Source organism: Mobula hypostoma, chromosome 19 (assembly GCF_963921235.1).
Source record: "Mobula hypostoma chromosome 19, sMobHyp1.1, whole genome shotgun sequence".
Taxonomy (NCBI): domain Eukaryota; kingdom Metazoa; phylum Chordata; class Chondrichthyes; order Myliobatiformes; family Myliobatidae; genus Mobula; species Mobula hypostoma.
The window spans coordinates 66,212,144-66,233,754 of NC_086115.1; positions in this window are offsets into that span (position 1 = coordinate 66,212,144).

Sequence of the window (21,611 nt, forward strand, 5' to 3'; positions counted from 1 at the left end):
TTGCGGGTGTGAATTGGGATGATGTTTTTGCAGGGAAGTGTACTATGGACATGTGGTCGATGTTTAGAGATCTCTTGCGGGATGTTAGGGATAAATTTGTCCCGGTGAGGAAGATAAAGAATGGTAGGGTGAAGGAACCATGGGTGACAAGTGAGGTGGAAAATCTAGTCAGGTGGAAGAAGGCAGCATACGTGAGGTTTAGGAAGCAAGGATCAGATGGGGCTATTGAGGAATATAGGGAAGCAAGAAAGGAGCTTAAGAAGGGGCTGAGAAGAGCAAGAAGGGGGCACGAGAAGGCCTTGGTGAGTAGGGTAAAGGAAAACCCCAAGGCATTCTTCAATTATGTGAAGAAAAAAAGGATGACAGGAGTGAAGGTAGGACTGATTAGAGATAAAGGTGGGAAGATGTGCCTGGAGGCTGTGGAAGTGAGCGAGGTCCTCAATGAATACTTCTCTTCGGTATTCACCAATGAGAGGGAACTTGATGATGGTGAGGACAATATGAGTGAGGTTGATGTTCTGGAGCATGTTGATATTAAGGGAGAGGAGGTGTTGGAGTTGTTAAAATACATTAGGACAGATAAGTCCCTGGGACCTGACGGAATATTCCCCAGGCTGCTCCACGAGGCGAGAGAAGAGATTGCTGAGCATCTGGCTAGGATCTTTATGACCTCGTTGTCCACGGGAATGGTACCGGAGGATTGGAGGGAGGTGAATGTTGTCTCCTTGTTCAGAAAAGGTAGTAGGGATAGTCCGGGTAATTATAGACCAGTGAGCCTTACGTCTGGGTGGGAAAGCTGTTGGAAAAGATTCTTAGAGATAGGATCTATAGGCATTTAGAGAATCATGGTCTGATCGGGGACAGTCAGCATAGCTTTGTGAATGGCAGATCATGTCTAACAAGCCTGATAGAGTTCTTTGAGGAGGTGACCAGGCATATAGATGAGGGTAGTGCAGTGGATGTGATCTATATGGATTTTAGTAAGGTATTTGACAAGGTTCCACACGGTAGGCTTATTCAGAAAGTTAGAAGGCATGGGATCCAGGGAAGTTTGGCCAAGTGGATTCAGAATTGGCTTGCCTGCGGAAGGTAGAGGGTGGTGGTGGAGAGAGTACATTCAGATTGGAGGATTGTGACTACTGGTGTCCCACAAGGATCTGTTCTGGGACCTCTACTTTTCGTGATTTTTATTAACGACCTGGATATGGGGGTAGAAGGGTGGGCTGGCAAGTTTGCAGACGACACAAAGGTTGGTGGTGTAGATAGTGTAGAGGATTGTCGAAGATTGTAGAGAGACATTGATAGGATGCAGAAGTGGGCTGAGAAGTGGCAGATGGAGTTCAACCCGGAGAAGTGTGAGGTGGTACACTTTGGAAGGACAAACTCCAAGGCAGAATACAAAGTAAATGGCAGGATACTTGGTAGTGTGGAGGAGCAGAGGGATCTCGGGGTACATGTCCACAGATCCCTGAAAGTTGCCTCATAGGTGGATAGGGTAGTTAAGAAAGCTTATGGGGTGTTAGCTTTCATAAGTCGAGAGATAGAGTTTAAGAGTCGCGATGTAATGATGCAGCTCTATAAAACTCTGGTTAGGCCACACTTGGAGTACTGTGTCCAGTTCTGGTCACCTCACTATAGGAAGGATGTTGAAGCATTGGAAAGGGTACAGAGGAGATTTACCAGGATGCTGCCTGGTTTAGAAAGTATGCATTATGATCAGAGATTAAGGGAGCTCGGGGTTTACTCTTTGGAGAGAAGGAGGATGAGAGGAGACATGATAGAGGTGTACAAGATAATAAAAGGAATAGATAGAGTGGATAGCCAGCGCCTCTTCCCCAGGGCACCACTGCTCAATACAAGAGGACATGGCTTTAAGGTGTTACGTACCCCGTAACTGGGTTGCCAAACCAGCAGAAATGGATCACTCAGTTGGAGTCTGGATTACTAGAACTAAGAAAGTTTTATTAAAGAAACAAGCAACACAGTAATTGAAAGGATAATAAATGCAACAGTTCAGCAATGATAAACCCACATGTGCACAGAATTAAGATAACAGCATCAATCAAGCTCTATCATTGTCTAGGGGTAAATGACCAATTTCAAAGTGACACAAAGTTCAGTCCAATTTAGTAGTTCAGTTCGCAGTAATCGTTGCCATGGTGATGGACAACGTGGGGGGAGGGAGAGAGAGAACGAGAACGACTGATCATTCAGAAACAGCTTCCACTCACAGACCGGCGATATTGCTCACAAGCAGCTTTTGGGCAGGTCCTTGGTGATGTCACCTGAGGTCACTGACTGTGACCCCTCCTCCAGATGCGGTCGATCCTCTGCAGTGAACCCGGCACCCAGGCAAGGGTGGACACACACCGGGTTCCCACTGATCGTACCTTTCCACCCTGTGTGTTTATGGCCCGGTACTACCCACCGGCTTGTGAGAGGCACACCGCTTCCAGGGTCTCGTTACCTCGGGTATCGTGTGTGTCCTGCCTTAGCGAACCTGTCCCTTTTTATCCCCCTGCTGGGGCATCGCCTGTCCACCACTTCAAACAGTTCAGGGTTCAAAGGGGGAGCCGCTCTGGACAGCTCTCTCTCCCGTCCCTTCATTACACATCTCCAGATCACCAGTCCATCACTTCAAACAGTTCAGGGTTCAAAGGGGGAGCCGCTCTAGACAGCTCTCTCTCCCGTCCCTTCATTACACATCTCCAGATGCTGCTTCATTGTGTGCCTTATCTCTCCCTCCCCTGAGGACAGGTGGCAGACCAACTGCTGATGCCTCTGGTGCTAGCCCAGGCCAGCAAACATTTTAATTTATGTGTATTCTCGTCACAAAGGTAAGGGGTGGGAAGTTCAAGGGGGATATTAGAGGAAGGGTTTTTACTCAGAGAGTGGTTGGTGCGTGGAATGCACTGCCTGAGTCAGTGGTGGAGGCAGATACACTAGTGAAGTTTAAGAGACTACTGGACAAGTATATGAGAAATTTAAGGTGGGGGCTTATATGGGAGGCAGGGTTTGAGGGTCGGCACAACATTTTGGGCCAAAGGGCCTGTACTGTGCTGTACTATTCTATGTTCTATGAAGGGGAAACTGCGAGCTCCAACTTGTGCACTCTGGACTGTTTCATTTCAAATGGGCCCTTTTCATTTTTTGCTTTTTCTTTAGTAACCCTTTAGTCAAATTAAGGATTATAAAGCTAAATCTTTTAATTGCATGCGGTACAGTGTGTTATTCTGTGGTGCTTATTTGTAACAGGGTAACAAATCATACAGCATCCACACAAACGGGGATTTGGGAGGCTCGCACTTCAGTCACCCACATTTGGCGGGGCCAGAGGGTGTCTTTCCTAGACGTACGCAGCTAATGGAACCAGAGTGCTACATAAGAGTTTTGAGGTTAAATTGAGATCACAAAGTTGAGTTATTCTTTCATAGAGTCTATTAGCAACCCCAATTTTATAAAAGCTGTTAGTGTGAGCATAGTAAAACCTTTCAGGGCCATTTAATGCATTGTAATCTTTTCATTATATAAGAAAGAATTTATATAGAAACATAGAAAATCTACAGCACAGAACAGGCCCTTCGGCCCACAAAGCTGTGCCGAACATGTCCTTACCTGAGAAATTACCTGAGGTTACCCATAGCCCTGTATTTTTCTGAGCTCCATATACCTGTCCAAGAGCCTCTTAAAAGACCCTATCGTATCCGCCTCCACCACCGTTGCCGGCAGCCCATTCCATGCACTCACCACTCTCTGCATAAAAAACTTACCCCAACATCTCCTCTGTACCTACTCCCAAGCACCTGAAAACTGTGCCCTCTCGTGCTAACCATTTCAGCCCTGGGAAAAAGCCTCTGACTATCCACACGAACAATACCTCTCATCATCTTACACACCTCTCTGTCACATCACCTGTCATCCTCCGTTGCTCCAAAGAGAAAAGGCCAAGTTCACTCAACCCATCTTCATAAGGCTTGCTTCCCAATCCAGGCAACATCCTTGTAAATCTCCTCTGCACCCTTTCTATGGTTTCCATATCCTTCCTATAGTGAGGTGACCAGAACTGAGCACAGTACTCCAAGTGGGGTCCGACCACTTAGCTGCAACATTACGTCTCGGCTCCTAAACTCAGTACCACGATTGATGAAGGCAATGAAGGATATGCTTTCTTAACCACAGAATCAACCTGCACAGTAGCTTTGGGAGTCCTATGGACTCGGACCCCAAGGTCCCTCTGATCTTCCACACTGCCAAGAGTCTTACCATTAATACTATATTCTGTCATCATATTTGACCTACCAAAATGAACCACATCATACATATGTTAGATAGGTCTACATATTTCACAAACAGACTTGAAGAGCCACATTGTCCCAGGGCGTCAAAGGGTTTGGGGATAGGCAGGGGAGTTGGGATGACTGGCAGAGTTGGATCAGCCATGATTGAATGGCGGAGCAGACTTGATGGGCCGAATGGCCTACTTCTCCTATATCTTATGGTCTTGTGCTGTTTTGTCATCTGCATCAATGATCTGGATGGTAGTGTGGTTAACTGGATCAGCAAATTTGTGGATAACACTAAAATTAGGGGATAGTGGACAATGAGGAAGGCTATCAAAACTTGCGAGATCTGGACCAGCTGGAAAAATGGGCTAAGTGGTCGGGGACTGAGAAATGCGGTAGAACAAAGGGATCTAGGAATACAGGTCCGTAATTTGTTGGAAGTGGCAGCACAGGTAGATAGGGTCATTTAAAAAAAGCTTTTGGCACATTGGCCTTCATAAATGTATTCAGTGCATGAGCTGGGATGTTATATTAAACTTGTACAATATAAGATTTTGGTGAGGCCTAATTTGGGTGTAACTCTCGCTTTGACTAGCGACTTAATTTAGGGGGTGATAGCCCCCGGCCCAGCCAAACTTAAGAAATTTTGTTTGGGTGGATGCTGTGCGATGTGTCCCCTGTTACAAATCACTACCCTGAAATAAAAAGTTGTACACAATATGCGGTTAAGCGATTAAGCTTTATAATTCTTACTTTGACAATATGGTTAGTATTGAAAATGAAAAAAAGAAAAAGGGCCCATTCTTATGAAACAGTCTATTGCTCAATGTTGGAGCTCACTGATAAGCCGGTCATCCACCATCCACCTCCTCTGATCGTCGCTGCCCTTCGGACCCTCGCTCCAAGTCCACCCCGTCCAGCAGTCTACCAACTCTCCCCATTCGCGTCTTCTCTCCTCATCTCTCCCCGGCAAAAGACCGCGAAAATCTCTCTTCCAGACTCACAAGAAAGAACAACAGCATTCCAAAACCTGTTATCTCCAGTCATAACCCAAACATTGCTGCTACAGAGAAACCTGTACATTATCAGTGAAATCTTACAGCATGTTACATGGGGTATGTGTACAGTTTTGGTCACCCACCTACAGGAAAGATGTAAACAAAGTTGAAAGAGTACAGAGAAAATTTACAAGGATGTTGCTGTGTTTGGAGGACCTGAATTATAAGGAAAGATTGAATAGGTTAGAACTTTATTCCCTAGAATGTCGAAGATTGAGAGGAGATTTGATAGAGGTATACAAAATTATGAGGAGTATAAATAGGGTTAATACAAGCAAGCTTTTTCACTGAGGCTGGGTGGTACTACAACCAGAGGTTATGGGTTAAGGGTGAAAGGTGAAACATTTAAGACGAACATGAGGGGAAACTTCTTCACTCAAAGGGTCGTGAGAGTGTGGAATGAGTTGCCTGTGCAGGTGGTGCATGTGAGCTCGATTTCAGCTTTTAAGAGAAGTTTGGATAGGTACGTGGATTGTAGGGTATGTAGGGTATGGAGGCTATGGTCCTGGCGCAGGTCGATGGGAGTAGGCAGTTTAGATGGTTCGGGAGGGACTGCATGGCCTGTTTCTGTGATTCTGACATTCACTCAAATTCACAACTCGTGTGTGATTTGACTCTCATTTTCATTGCAGAATTTGTTAAAATAAGGCATAAAATGAGTTCTAATGGGCAACATTCACTCAAACCCACAAGTCCGGTGGTTGATTGCACACTCGGTTGTTCCCTTAGCTGTTAAATGACACTTTTCCTTTACAAGAACTAGTGCTGGTGAAGGCTATAATAGCAATACATGGAAATTAATATTACTCCAAGTGCACCAAGATGATTCTCCACACCTACCTGTAATGTAAAATGCCTCTAATTCACTTCTGTTAATTTAAAAATCAGGCTTTATTATTGGAATGACCAAAAGAAACATCTCTCAAATGGTGATGTCCAATATATTAGGAAGTGATTGTTTCAGAAGATTTTCCTGCACTTTTCTCATTGCTGTTGCAAATGCATCTTCAAGGCAAAAAGCCCTTTGAAGACATGAAGAAGAGGGAGGGCAACATTGTGATGACATTAGCCTTCTGTTTCCTGGATACGTTGGATAACCAGATAACTGGTTAGTTAGCAGAATCAGCTGATATAAACTCGTCTTCCATAAACATGTAATTCACTTGAATGTTGAATTCTGCTCCTGAATGAATTGACTTAGTTTTAAAATGAAAATTCAGCGTGAACTTGTTGCAGAATTGTACATTTAGGATTACACTGGAAATGAGTAGAAAATAATTTCCTGTACGGGGTCTTTCTTTTCGTTAAATTTAAAATGGCTTCTCTTGTTATGTTATACTGAGGAATGCTAGAAAGTCTCTAACTAAGTTGCTTGGGTTATTAGAGATAGCAGGGTGCTATTAACCAATGGGTGGTCATGTATCGTTTTGTTTTCGGATACCATGCTGTATCATATGACTGGGAACGGGGTTTTGGCGGGGAGGACGGTGGACGTGCGGAGAGGCTCCGGGTGGTCCCCAGCCGTGAGTCGACAGAATTCGGGTGGTGGTCTGAATTCCAATTGAGCTCCAACGGTAGCGCGCGAAGAACTTGGACTTTGATGTGTTGGCGCCTCTTTTTTTCATTACTTTCCTCTCTATCAAATTTATATTAATGTCACAGAATTAGTAACATCTATAAAGTGTACCTGTTAAAATTTACTGGGTGTGCTGGCTGATGATTGATGTTTGGGATTGATTCGGGCGGCGACCGACCCTGTGGGGAGTTGAGGCGGGTGCTGGGTGGGATTTCCCCTAGACATATACGAACCAATATAACGGAACGTTACAAGTGGGGGCGACCGTCCTGGATTTGTCTGTCTGTATCTTGTTTTACGGCGGTTGGATCTTGGATTTGGATTTTCAGTAAAGTTGTAATAGTCGTCGCGTTAAGTGGTGCGAAGATGGATCGAGATAAGATTGTCAGTTGGTGTGAATTGGAGGAGGTACCGGTGAGTCATGCGTGCGTGTTAAGTGGGGTCGATTATCGCATTCCGGCAGATGTACTGGTGCGAGGGTTGAGTTTGATTAAAGGTATCGGGCAGGTAGAATTTATAGCTAGAAGGGGTGGGAAAGAACTGCAGTCCAGCTGGATGTTGGTGCGGACGAGTGCCGACGTCACGACTTTAGAATTACCAGCGACAGTCCACGTCCGGGGGGAGGCAGGGCCGTGGGGTCTCCACACCCTCCCCGAGGACGCAAGTGAGGAGGTGCCGGAGGAGGAGCTGGATGAGGCCCCAGGGGAGGGGCCAGTAGCCAGGGGTGGAGGTGTGGAGTGGGAAGGTTTGGCCAGGCCCTGTCCCCATGGACGTGCTAAGACTTCCGAGTTAGCGGCTGCCATTACCTCCCTGGCGAGAAGGGTTGAGGGGCCCCGCCCGAAGCTCAGAATTTTCTCGGGAGCCGGGCCCACCCCGGAAGGGGAGGAGGAATATGAGACCTGGGTTGAGGATACATCCCAGTTGTTAGAGGTGTGGCCAGTTTCGGATGAGGAAAAGAGACAGCGATTGATGGAAAGCTTAAAGGGCGAGGCGGCCCGTGTGGTCCGCGATCTGAGAGCGGAACGCCCTTCGGCTTCCCTATCGGAGTGTTTGGACTGTCAGGAGATCCCTGGAAACATTTAGCGGAGTTTCAACAAATGGGGCAGAGAAGAGGGGAAAACCTCTCAGAATACGTTTTCCGGCTGGAAGGGAAGCTTACGGGGGGGCTGCGGCGACGAGGGGTAGTGAGGGCGGAAGAAGTGGCGAAGTTGAGGATGAGCCAGATATGTAGAGGTTCCCGGGAGGATGACAGGGTGGCTTGGAGTATCCGGTAGTCATTTAAGTGGAGCTCCTCTCCATCATTCGGGCAGCTGATTAGAGGGGTACGGGCAGAGGAGAGTGCTTCGGGCCGACCAGAGGGCTCGGACCCCCAGGGACGGTCCTCAGCGGTTCAGGAGGTGGTAGCCGGGGTGAGATCAGAGAAATCCAAGGGTCCCCGGGGGGGGGCGTATCGGGAGGAGAGAGGCGGCGGGTAGCGGGTGCTATAACTGTGGGAGAGAGGGGCATTTCCGGCGGGAATGTGAGTGGCCGGGGGTGTGCTACAGCTGTGGGGAAGCGGGTCACTTGCGGAGGGATTGTGAGAGACGAGATGCGCCGATGGGGGAGGGCCCCCGGGACACCAAGAAGGGAGAGGTATCGGGAAACTTAGGAGAGGCTCAGTGAGGGAACGGACTGGAGTGTCGGGAGGAACACGTTCCCAGAAAACAGCTATGGAACCCCAGAAAGAACAAGTCCAAATTCCTGATGGACTGGTGGGACCCCGTTCCAACGTGTCCCTACGGATAGAGGGAATCTTTGCGAAAGCCATCCTTGACAGCGGGTCGCAGGTTACCTTACTGTACCGGTTGTTCTACAATAAATATCTGAAGCATTTGCCAGTAACTCCGTTTAATGCACTGGAGATTTGGGGCATAAGTGATGGTGATTACCCGTACGATGGGTACCTGTCAGTGAGATTGGAATTCTCGGAGGGAGATGTGGGAGTGTCGGAAGCCTTTGAGGCGCTGGTGTTGGTCTGTCCGGACCCGGTGGAACCCGGTGGTGCTGCCCTGCTAGTGGGGACTAACTCCCCTCTGGTGCGACGGCTCTTGGGAGCCTGTAAGAAGAAGGTGAGGGAGAAGTACTTTGTTCATTATGGCCTTCCCCGGCGGATCCATAGTGATCAGGGACGGGACTTCGAGAGCAGGCTTATCCATGAATTACTGGGTATGCTTGGGGTTGAGAAATCCAGAACCACCCCCTATCACCCGCAGGGTGATCCTCAGCCCGAGAGGTTTAACCGGAGCCTGCTGGACATGCTCGGCACTTTGGAGGTCGGCCAGAAGAGTAAGTGGAGTCGGCACATTGCCCATTTGGTTCATTGTTACAACTGTACTCGCAATGATGCTACGGGGTACTCGCCCTACTATCTGATGTTCGGACGGAAAGCGAGGTTGCCCATTGATGTGTGTTTTGGGACTGAAGCGGGTGAAATACCTTCGAAGCCATGTCTGAAGTACTTGTCCGATATGAGGAGAGAGTTGAAAAGGGCGTACGAGTTGGCTGAGGCGCCAGCCACCAAGCAGAACCAGCGGAAGAAGAAGAGGTATAATCAGAAAGTGAAGTTCGTCCAGCTATTGCCGGGAGACCGAGTCCTTATCCGGAATTTAGGACTACAGGGTAAGCACAAGTTGGCGGACCGTTGGGCAGCCACCCCCTATGTGGTGGAGAGTCAGATGCCGAATCTCCCGGTTTACCGGGTGAGACTGAGGGCGGACAGGGGCCTGTCAAGGTACTCCATCGAAGCACCTGTTGCCTCTGGGTCGCGAGGTGAAGATGGACCCAGAGCCCGAATGGGAGTTTACTCCTATTACGAGGACTATGCGAAGGCGCGGGGCGAGGGAAGAGCCCGCTGCGAAGAAGACGGGGTCGGCCCCCACCTCGAGAAGGGATACTTCATCGGAAGACGATGATTCGGACTTGTGGTACCTGCTTCTGTTCGCTGATTCCCCGGTGCCGGGAGAAGAGACTCCTGGCCCTTCCGTCACTGAGTCAGGGGAACCGAGGGAGGGTGTTGCAGGGCCGCCTGTATTACAGCCGGGATTGGGGGGGGGGAGGAGAGGGTGGAGGCAGAACCTGAGCCAGAGGGCTCACAGGGGCAGAGGGATCCCGGTGAAGGGGAAGGTCTGACAGATAGGCCCGGGGGGTCACCTGGGGTGTCTGAACAGGGAGAGTCAGCAGAGGAAGTCCAGAGGCCTCAGAGGAGTAGGCATCCCCCGGAGAGACTAACTTATACGGCGCCGGGTGTTCTACTGCCCTGGAAAGTTATGTCACTGCTTTATGCACCTAGGTTGGGTTTTGTGTTTTACAAGGAGCGCTGGTGAACTCTGTTAACGTCATGAGGGCATGACTTTTATTGGTGGGGGGAAGAGTGTACGGGGTCTTTCTTTTCGTTAAATTTAAAATGGCTTGTTATGTTATACTGGGGAATGCTGAGACAGTCTCTAACTAGTCAGTTGCTTGGGTTATTATAGATAACAGGGTGCTATTAACCAATGGGTGGTCATGTATCGTTTTGTTTTTGGATACAATGCTGTATCATATGACTGTGGACGGGTTTTTGGCGGGGAGGACGGCGGAGAAGCGGGGAGGACGGTGGATGGGTTTTGGCGGGGAGTCGGAGGAGAGACGGGGTGGACGGCGGGGAGACGGGGAGGACGGCGGACGGGGTTTTTGGGGGGGAGTCAGAGGGGAGACGGGGAGGATGGTGGATGGGGTTTTGACGGGGAGTCGGAGGAGAGACGGGGAGGACGGTGGAGAGACGAGAAGGACGGCGGACGGAGGAGAGACGGGGCGGACGTGCGGAGAGGCTCCGGTCGATCACTCCGGGTGGTCCCAAGCCGTGAGTGGACGGAATTCAGGTGGTCGTCAGGAATCGATTGAGCTCCAACGGTAGCGCGTGAAGAACTTGGACTTTGATAAGTGTTGGCGCCTTTTTTTCATTATTTTCCTCTCTGTATCAAATTTATATTAATGTCATAGAATTAGTAATATCTATAAAGTGTACTTGTTTAAATTTACTGGGTGTGCTGGCTGATGATTGATGTTTGGGATTGATTTGGGCGGCGACCGACCCTGTGGGGAGTGTTGAGGCAGGTGCTGGGTGGGATTTCCCCTAGACATACACGAGCCAATATAACGGAACGTTATAGGGGTAAAAGAGGGCACAAACACTCTCCACATTTTACCTGGGTGAGTGTTTGAAGAGCCTGGAACTGCAGGTTCAGGTCCTGGAGTTGTTAAGTGGAAAATCAATGAGAGAATGTCCAACATTTAATGCATGAATATTCAACATCATCATATCATCATTAGTGTTGTGTTGTATGACATAAGCGATCATCGTGACTATGATTGTTCTTGGCAAATTTTTCTGCAAAAGTAGTTTGCCATTGCCGCCTTCTGGGTAGTATCTTTAGAAGCCGGGTGACCCCAGCCAGTATCAATACTCTTCAGAGATTGTCTGCCTGGCATCAGTGGTTGCATAACCAGGACTTATGATGTGTACCAGCTGTTAGTACGGCTATCCACCACCTACTCCCATACTTCATGTGACCCTGATCGGGGAGCTAAGCAGGTGCTACACCTTGCTCAGGGGTGAGCTGTAGGCTAGTGGAGAGGAGCACCTTACACCTCCTTTGGTAGAGGTGTATCTCCACACCACCACCCCACATGAGTATTAGCTGGGGTGAACAGTCTACTCTATTATAAATTTCTAAGACAGTAAAAATAAATTTCTATCATTTTATCAATGAGGGATGACAAATGTGTGAGACTTGGATCAGGAATGATAATGGTAATTTGAAGGGATAAAATTTACAAATTAGATTTGAGTCCAGATCCTATGCACATTAATTTCACAATTTTAAACAAGGTACCAAATGTTCTTCAATAATTGAAGATCCTTTTACACTTGTGTATATTCTTATTGAGCCATAGAAATGAGCTGCTTCAATAAATCCAGTTCCAGCAGTATATAAAAGGATCGAATAAAATTTCAATTTACTGCAGAGACTTTTCTGGGCATGATTTCTGTGCAATATTATGTTTTCTAAATATATTTACAAGTGCAAACATTTTATTTGGATACATTGAAGTGGATTTTGTGTAGTGTTCCAACTGATGAACTGGAAATGACTACAGAGAACAGTATACCGAAATCGAGATGATAACTACTGGTTGAGGACAATTAACACTGGAGTGAGTGAAGAGCTTTTTTAGATTATGAAGACATGCAGTCCTCGTTTATTGTTATTTAGTAATGCATGCATTAAGAAATGATACAATATTTCCTCCGGTGTGATATCACAAAACACAGGACAGACCAAGACTGAAAAAATTGACAAAATCACATAATTATAACACATAGTTACAACAGTGCAACAATACCATAACTTGATGAAGGAGTCCATGAGCACAGTAAAAAGTTCAAAGTCTCTCAAATGTCCCACATCCCACGCAGATGGGAGAAGGAAGAAAAACTCTCCCTGCCATGCCCGACCACAGTCCGAATCTGAGTCATCCGAAAACTTCGAGCCTCCAATCAGCTTTCCGACACCGAGTACTGAGTGCCATCTCTGTCCGAATGATTCGACCTCAATCTCGGTTGCCAACAACAGGCAAAGCCGGGGATTTTGAGACCTTCCCTCTGGAAGATTCTGGAGACCAGAGCTCGTAAGATAAAATTCTGTTGAGTCAGATGTTCTTTAGACATTTATCATAAATGACATTGCTTTCAGCTGCACGTTTAAATGACTTTGACCTGGGTAGTTTTCACTTTGACCACTTGTTACTGTTTTCAGCCTTTTCAGTTTCTGTGAGAGAAATGTTGTCTATAAGGATAATTCTTTGATATTTTAGTTACAGAATTATATGTGTACTGAAAAATTCAGCAAAAAATGTTTTAGACTTTTAGAGGATCTGAACATTGTATTAAAAATCCTCAGGACTTGCACCATCAGGTTCAAAAACAGTTACCACCCCTCAACTATCAGGCCGTTGAATAAAACGGTATAACTACACTGACTTGCCCCATCATTGAAATGTTCCCACAACCAATGAGCTCTCTTTCAAGTACTCTTCGTCTCATATTCTGGTTAGTTATTGTTATTTATTTATATTTGCATTTTTCTTTTAGAGTTTTGGCCCTGGATGAATTTTATTCCCTGTACTTTTCAAGGTGCCATCATTAGACTATAAAATACAGGAGCAGAATTAGCCAATTTGGCCTATCAAGAAGATAGGTATTTACTTCACACTTGTCCTTCCATTGATCCAGCAGAAATTTCCACTGGATTAACTTCCACAGTTCTTGGGGGTCCATAGAATCTCTCAGCCTACCATCAACCATCCAGCCAGCATGACCCCATGTGCTGCCCTCTGCTGAATGGTGGGAGACACATTGGTGCTTGTTGGCCACCAGACACATGCTGGTCTGGGTTGGGCTTTGCAGCCACACAATGGGGGAATTAAATTAGATTGCTTTGTCTTGCTGGCTGACCTTTGGCATGGAATTTCAGCAAAGACCAGAGCAACCAGTATGGGGTAGTCTGCCTGGTCAGGACCTGGGAATGAAGTTGGGAGCAGTGAATACTTGTGTCTGTGCCAAGAAAGGACATCTCAGATATCAAGTATATAAGACCCACTTGGGAAATGATTTTGCAACTAGATCAGCATTTTTGAGCAGGTATCAAAAACATGAAAATATCTCGGTCAATGCTTGGTAATCCTGGGGCCTGCTCCTCACTAAGAAATGAAGCCTTTCTGGGCCAGTGCCAGGCTCGGTGTGAAGACAGAGCTGTGCAGAGTCTGCCGTCAAATGAATACGCCAGTGTCAGGCTCGGTGTGAAGCACTCTGTGGCACAGCTCATAGAACCGCTACTTTGCAGTTCCATCCTGATCTTGGTTGCTACCTGTGTAGAATTTGCATATTCTCTCGAATCAGAATCATATTTATTACCATGCACATATGTTCTTTAGGTACACCAATATAATGCAATGCATAAAAATACTGTTACAATAATAAATATTTTTAAATAGTGTAAAAAGAAAGCAAGATATTGAGATGTGTTGATAGACAGTTCAAAAATCTGATGGCAGAAGGGAAGAAGTTGTTTCTAAAATACGTAGTGTGTGTCCTTGCAGCTCTTTAGTTCACATCCCCTTTCCCATTCCTCCACCAATGATTTCCCAGCTCTTTACTTCACTCCCCCTCCCCATTCACCCACTCTCTCCCTCACCTGTATTTATCATCTAGTTTCACCAATCATTTCCAACCCTCCCTGCACCTTCTTATTCTGGTTGCTTCCCCTTCCTTTCCAGTCCTGATGAAAAGTCTCAACCTGAAACATGAACTGTTCATTCCTTTCTGTAGAGGCTGCTTGAAATGATGAGTTCCTCAAGCATTTTGTGTGTGTTAGCTTGGAAACCACCCGGTTGGCTGTACAGGGCTTTTGAGCTTCCTTGCAGAGCAAAAGAGTTTAGATTGTTAGTTAGAAAAACTCTACTGTGTGTTTTTTATAGACCACCCAATAGTAACAGGGATATCGGGGAGCAGATAGGGAGACAGATTCTGGAAAGGTTGTCGTGGTGGGAGATTTTAATTTCCCCAATATTGATTGGCATCTCCCTAGAGCAAGGGGTTTAGATGGGGTGGAGTTTGTTAGGTGTGTTCAGGAAGGTTTCTTGACACAATATGTAAATAAGCCTACAAAAGGAGAGACTGTACTTGATCTGGTATTGGGAAATTAAACTGGTCAGGTGTCAGGTCTCTCAGTGGGAGAGCATTTTGGAGATAGAGATCACAATTCTATCTCCTTTACCATGGTATTGGAGAGGCATAGGAACAGACAAATTAAGGAAACATTTAATTGGACTAAGGGAAAATATGAAGCTATCAGGCAGGAACTTGGAAGCATAAGTTGGAAACAGATGTTCTCAGGGAAATGTACAGCAGATATGTGGCAAATGTTCAGGGGATATTCACATGGCATTCTGCATAGGTGCGTTCCAATGAGACAGGTAAAGGATGGTAGGGTACAGGAACTGTGGTGTACAAAGGCTGTTGAAAATCTAGTCAAGAAGAAAAGAAAAGCTTATGAAAGGTTCAAAAAACTAGGTAATGATAGAGATCTATAAAATTATAAGGCTAGCAGGAAGGAACTTGAGAATGAAATTAGGAGAGCCAGAAGGGGCCATGAGAAGGCCTTGGCGAGCAGGATTAATGAAACCCTCAAGCTATTCTACAAGTATGTGAAGAGCAAGAGGATAAGACATGAGAGAATAGGACTGATCAAGTGTGACAGTGGAAAAGTGTGTACGGAACCGGAGGAGATAGCAGAGCTACTTAATAAATACTTTGCTTCAGTATTCACCACAAAAACGGATTTTGGTGATTGTAGGGATGACTTACAGCGGACTGAAAAGCTTGAACATATAGACATTAAGAAAGAGGATGTACTGGAGCCTTTGGAAAGCATCAAGTTGGATAAGTCACTGGGACCCGACGGGATGTACCCCAGGCTACTGTAGATGACGGAGGAGATTGATGAGCCTGTGGCAATGATCTTTGCATCATCAGTGGGGACAGGGAGGTTCTAGAGATTGGAGGGTTACAGGTGTTGTTCCCTTATTCAAGAAAGGGAGTAGAGATAGCCCAGGAAATTATAGACCAGTGAGTCTTACTTATGTGATTGGTAAGTTGATGGAAAAGATCCTGAGAGGCAGAATTTATGAACATTTGGATAGGCAGAATATGATCAGGGATAGTCAGCATAGCTTTGTCAAAGGCAGGTTGTGCTTTTGAGGATGTGACTAAACACATTGATGAAGGTAGAGCAGTAGATGTAGTGTATATGGATTTCAGCAAGGCATTTGACAAGGTACCCCATGCAAGGCTTATTGAGAAAGTAAGGAGGCATGGGATCCAAGGGGACATTGCTTTGTGGGTCCAGAATTGGCTTGCCCACAGAAGGCAAAGAGTGGTTGTAGACGGATCATATTCTGCATGGAGGTCAGTGACCAGTGGTGTGCCTCAGGGATCTGTTCTGGGATCCCTTCTCTTCGTGTTTTTTATAAATGACCAGGATGAGGAAGTGGAGGGATGGGTTAGTAAATTTGCTGATAACACAAAGGTTGGGGGTGTTGTGGATAGTCAGAGGTTACAGCGGGACATTGATAGGATCCAAAACTCAGCTGAGAAGTGGCAGATTGAATTCAACCCAGATAAGTGTGAGATGGTTCATTTTGGTAGGTTAAATATGATGACAGAATATAGCATTAATGTTAAGACTCTTGGCAGTGAGGAGGATCAGAGGGATCTTGGGGTCTGAGCCCATAGGACACTCAAAGCTGTTGTGCAGGTTGACTCTGTGGTTAAGAAGGCATACAGAACATTGGCCTTCATCAACAGTGGGATTGAGTTCAAGAGCCGAGAGGTAATGTTGCAGCTATATAGGGCCTTGGTCAGACCCCACTTGGAGTACTGTGCTCAGTTCTGGTCGCCTCACTACAGGAAGGATGTGGAAACTATAGAAAGGGTGCAGAGGAGATTTACAAGGATGTTGCCTGGATTGGGGAGCATGCCTTATGAGAATAGATTGAGAGAATTTAGCCTTTTCTCCTTGAAGCAACAAAGGATGAGAGGTGTATAAGATAATGAGAGGCATTGATCGTGTGGATAGTCAGAGGCTTTTTCCCAGGACTGAAATGGCTCTCACATGAGGGCATACAGTTTTAAGGTACTTGGAAGTCAGTACAGAAGAGATGTTAGGGGTAAATTTTTTTACGTAGTGAGTGCGTGGAATGGACTGCCGGTGATGGTGGTGGAGGTGGATACCACTAGGTCTTTTAAGAGACTCCTGGACAGGTACATGGAGCTTAGAAAAAATAGAGGGCTATAGGTAACCCTAAGTAATTTCTAAAGTAAGTCCATGTTTGGCACAGCATTGTGGGCCGAAGGGTCTGTATTGTGCTGTAACTTTTTCTTTGGTTGTTTCTAAGTTTCCAGTTATTCTGCCATTTAGCACAACTGGTTTGTGCTGACCAAAATGCCCATCCAAACTAGTCCCACGTGCCGGCGTTGCTCCATAACCTTCTAAACCTTTCCTAACTATGGAGCTGTCCACCCACCCCCCCACCCCGATAGCTCATTCCATATATCTCTAAACATCGATGTATAAAGATAAGCTGTTGCCCCTTGAGTTCTCATTAAATCTCTCCCCTCTCACCTCTTGTTTGTGATTCTCCAAACCTGGGAAGTAGACTGAGTGCATTCATCCTGAATGCATTTTCTCCATTCCCATTTAGAATTCTTCCCTGCAAATCTTGGTGCTGTCAGTGATGAGCATGCTGAAAAGTTTCACCAGGATATTGTGGCCATGGAGAAATGGTGTCAGGACAACTGGAATCCATCAATGCTGGCTGATTATTGTTGGACACTTAAGCGAGAAGCCTCAGACTGTGAGTACAAATGAAAATCATCAACAACAAACCTTTTTTAACTATTGCAAAGTGTCAGCACCATTATGCAATTAAAAACATTATACTCAATAAAAGTTAATTTCTTGTTTCTCCCAATTGCTATGAGATATAAGTAGTCTGAAATCATCTTTGTGTTCAGCTTCAAGTGGTCTATCATAAACAAACAATATTTCAGAGGAAGCAACAGTTTCAGTTCTGTCCAGTGCCGTAATTTCCAACTCTTTTCAGTGTGATTGAGATTAGATTTTATTGAAGGTGATTCGAGAGAGAAATATTGGCCAGGACATCAAAGAGAAGATCTTCAAAACAGTGTTGCATTATCTTTCAACCCATTTTCCTGATGTTTGTATGTGTGATTGTACCTCTGGAACATGTGGGGCCTGTGTGTGTGTGACTGTGGCTCTGAGATATGTGGGGCCTGTGTGTATGTGATTGTACCTCTGGAATGAGTGGACATAGTGGGAGAGAACAAGCAAAGTGCCCCTGAGAATTTCCTGGTCATGTGATTCCATTGTCACGTGGAAGATGAAAGATGATCGTAATCCCAGGGTTCTGAAAGAAACAGCTGAAGAGATTGTGGAGACATTATAATGATCTTTCAAGAATCACTAGATTCTGGATAGGTTCCGGAGTACTGGAAATTTGAAAATGTTCCTCCACTCTTCAAGAAAGGAAGGGCAGGTGAAAGAAAATTCTAGACCAGTTAGCTTGACTTCAATGGTTGAGATGAGGCCCCAGTAATCTTCCAGTATAAGGTGGCACTGGTGAAGCACAGTGACGACTTACTAGCCAGTTTAAGTGCTGGGCCAGATTGAAAAGGTGAGAGTGGTGGGCTGGAGGTGAGGGACAGGCTGGGTTCAGCGTGTTGTTGATGAGATTTACTCGTTTCTGCACTGAACTGAGGCTGTGCCCTGGCACCAACAAGTTCCAGGGCTGGCTGCAGTGACGACTGGCTGCATGGCTGTGAACTTACTTTTATTGTTTGCACAATTTCTGCACGTTGAGAGTTTTAGGTTCTTTTTAAAAAGCTTTCTTTGTTTTGCAGCTGCCTGTAAGGAGACAAATCTCAAGGTTGTACAGAGTATATGTACACAAACAAGAGAAAATCTGCAGATGCTGGAAATCCAAGCAACACACAAAACGCTGGAGGAACTCAGCAAGCCTGGTACCATCTATGGAAAAGGGTACAGTCGACATTTTGGGCCGAGACACTTTGGCAGGACTGCAGGAGGGTCTCGGCCCAAAATGTCAACTGTGCTCTTTTCCATAGATGTTGCCTGGCCTGCTGCGTATATGTACTTAGTACTTTGAACTTTGGTGTCTCATTTGTACTCTAAGCTACTGGGTGGATCAACTAGCACCTGTCTTCACTGAGATATTTAACACCTCTCTGCAATTATGCAGCGTTCCAGACTGCTTTAAGGTTGCTACAATTATCGCAGTTCCCAAGAAAGAGAAGATCACTGGACTTAACAAGTATAGGCCAGTAATTCTGACTTCAGTAGCTTGCTCATCTAATGGTGGCCTACCTTATTAATGATCCTCTTCTTGATCCGCTACAGTTTGCTATAAATGTGTGGTCGAGAAGGTATTGACTGGCTACATCACTACCTGGTATGGAAACACTAATGCTCTTGGAACAGAAAATTCTACAAAAAGTATTGGATATCGCCCAGTCCATCAAAGGTAAAACCCTCCCAACCACTGAGTACAGCACATCTACATGGACCGGTGCAGCATCTATGATCAGGGAATCCCCCCACCACCCAGGACATGCTTCCTTATCCTGCTGACATCAGGAAGGTGGTACAGGAACCTCAGGATTCATCCCGCCAGGTTTAGGAACAGTTAATACCCCTCAACCATCAGTCTTTTGAACTAAAGGGGGTAACATCACTCAACTTCACTTGTCCCATCACTGAACTGTGCCCACAATCTATGGACCCACTCTCAAGGACTCCATCTCATGTATTTGATATTTATTATTTATTTATTAATTTTTCCTTTCTTTCTGTATTTGCAGTTTGCTGACCTTTACATATTGATTGTCCTCCCTGTTGGTGTGGTCTTTCATTAATTCTATGATGGTTTTTGCATTTATTGAGTATGCCTGCAAAAATGGATCTCAGTAGTTTATGGTGATATATATGCACTTTGATAATAAATTTACTTTGAACTTCTCAACTTTTGCTCATAGGGTAAATTGCTCAGTTAACTTGTGGATAATGGTTAACTTGTGCCTTCATTACATTCTTCAACAGTAGGATTCCCCCAACACCTACATGCGGATCTTGTTTGTGGATCTTAGCTCTGCCTTCAACACTATTGTTCCAAAGTTGTCTACAGCAAGCTAACTCAGTCAGCTGTACCCTACAGTCTTTGTCAATGGATTATGAACTCTGACTGGAAGAAAACTTTATGTAAGGCTGGGCTCCTACCTGCCCAATCCAATGTCTATAAGCACAAGCTCTCTCCAGGCAACACACATCAAAGTTGCTGGTGAATGCAGCAGGCCAGGCAGCATCTCCAGGAAGAGGTACAGTCAAAGTTTCGGGCCGAGACCCTTCGTCAGGACGAAGGGGTCCTGACGAAGGGTCTCGGCCCGAAACGTCGACTGTACCTCTTCCTAGAGATGCTGCCTGGCCTGCTGCATTCACCAGCAACTCTGCTGTGTGTTGCTTGAATTTCCAGCATCTGCAGAATTCATTGTGTTTAAGCTCTGTCCAGGGCTGTGTTCTTTCAAATTCTCAAATGACTACACCTTCACAGATAAATCCATTAATATTCATGGATGACATGATTATAGTTTGTCTCATCTCTAGTAATGATGTGACCTGCTATCAAAAAGAGGTAGACTGTCTTACAGCATGGTGTGGTCGTAACAATTTGGAGTTTAATGTTATGAAGACAGTGGAAATGAGGACTGGTTTCCACTGACAATCCTCTACCTTCCCCCACCCCCTTAGAATTCAATGGTCAGGCTGTATCTATGATCCAGTCATTCAGATTCCTGGGGATTACCATTACATTGGTGGGACAAGCACGTCACACTCATCAGCAGAGATAGTGCTTCCTACGCCTGTTTAGAAAATAACATGTCGAAGTGTATCCTGATGAATTGTTTTTCTGCCATTATTGAGTGTGCTGTGACCACCTTGATCACCGTTTGGTTCCCCACTGTCTCCCTGTCCAAGCCCAGGTTGCAGTGAGTGGTCCAGCAGCAGAAATCATTGGCTGTCAGCTACCAACATTAAAGGACCTGTTCATTGCTGGAGCGAAGAAAAGAGTTTGAAAAAAATTACTGCTGAGTCCACCTACTCTAGAAGTCACCTATTCACCAAATTGCCTTCAGGGAGATATTACAAGTCTGTCAGCAGCAGGACTGCAGTCATCTCTGAAGCTTCTTTCCTGTAGCTATCCAGCTTCTCAACAAAATTCACTCAGGTGTTATAGCCTGACTATCCCTGCACAACATCTGATAAATGGTCTTTCTTGCTCTCCTTGTTCTGTTGATAATTATTGAGTCTGTTCATATGTTCACATTTATTTCAGTTTGATTATTGACGTTTGCACACGTGACTGTTCTGCCCATTGAGTATCCGTGACTGTTTACACTATTGTCTTGTAATTTGTTGGTTGGGATTGTGTTGTCTGTTATGGTATTGTCCTGTGGTTTATGCTTGGCACTAAAGCACAATCAATTCTGCTATGTTTCACCTACTGGCAATAAAGTGATTCTGATTCTGAAAACGTTGGAGTCCATTATTAAGAATGAAGTTTCAGGGTACTTAGAGGCCTGTGATAAAATTCAGCATGGTTTCCTTAAGGGGAAATCCTGCCTGACAAATCTGTTGGAATTCTTTTAGGAAATAACAAACAGAGTAGACAAAGGGGAATTGGTAGATATTGTGCACTGAATTTTCAGAAGGCCTTAGCAATGTTCGACATGTGAGGCCACTTAACATGATAAGAACCCATGGTATTACAGGAAAGATACTGGCATGGACAGAAGATTGAAATGGCAAAGAGTGGGGAAAAAGGGGGGCCTTTTCTGGTTGGCTGCCAGGGACTAGTTGTGTTCCACAGGGTTACTGTTGGGACCACTACTTTTTAAGTTACATGTCAGTGATTTTGGATGATGGAAATAAAGACTTCGTAGCCAAGTTTGTGGGTGATACA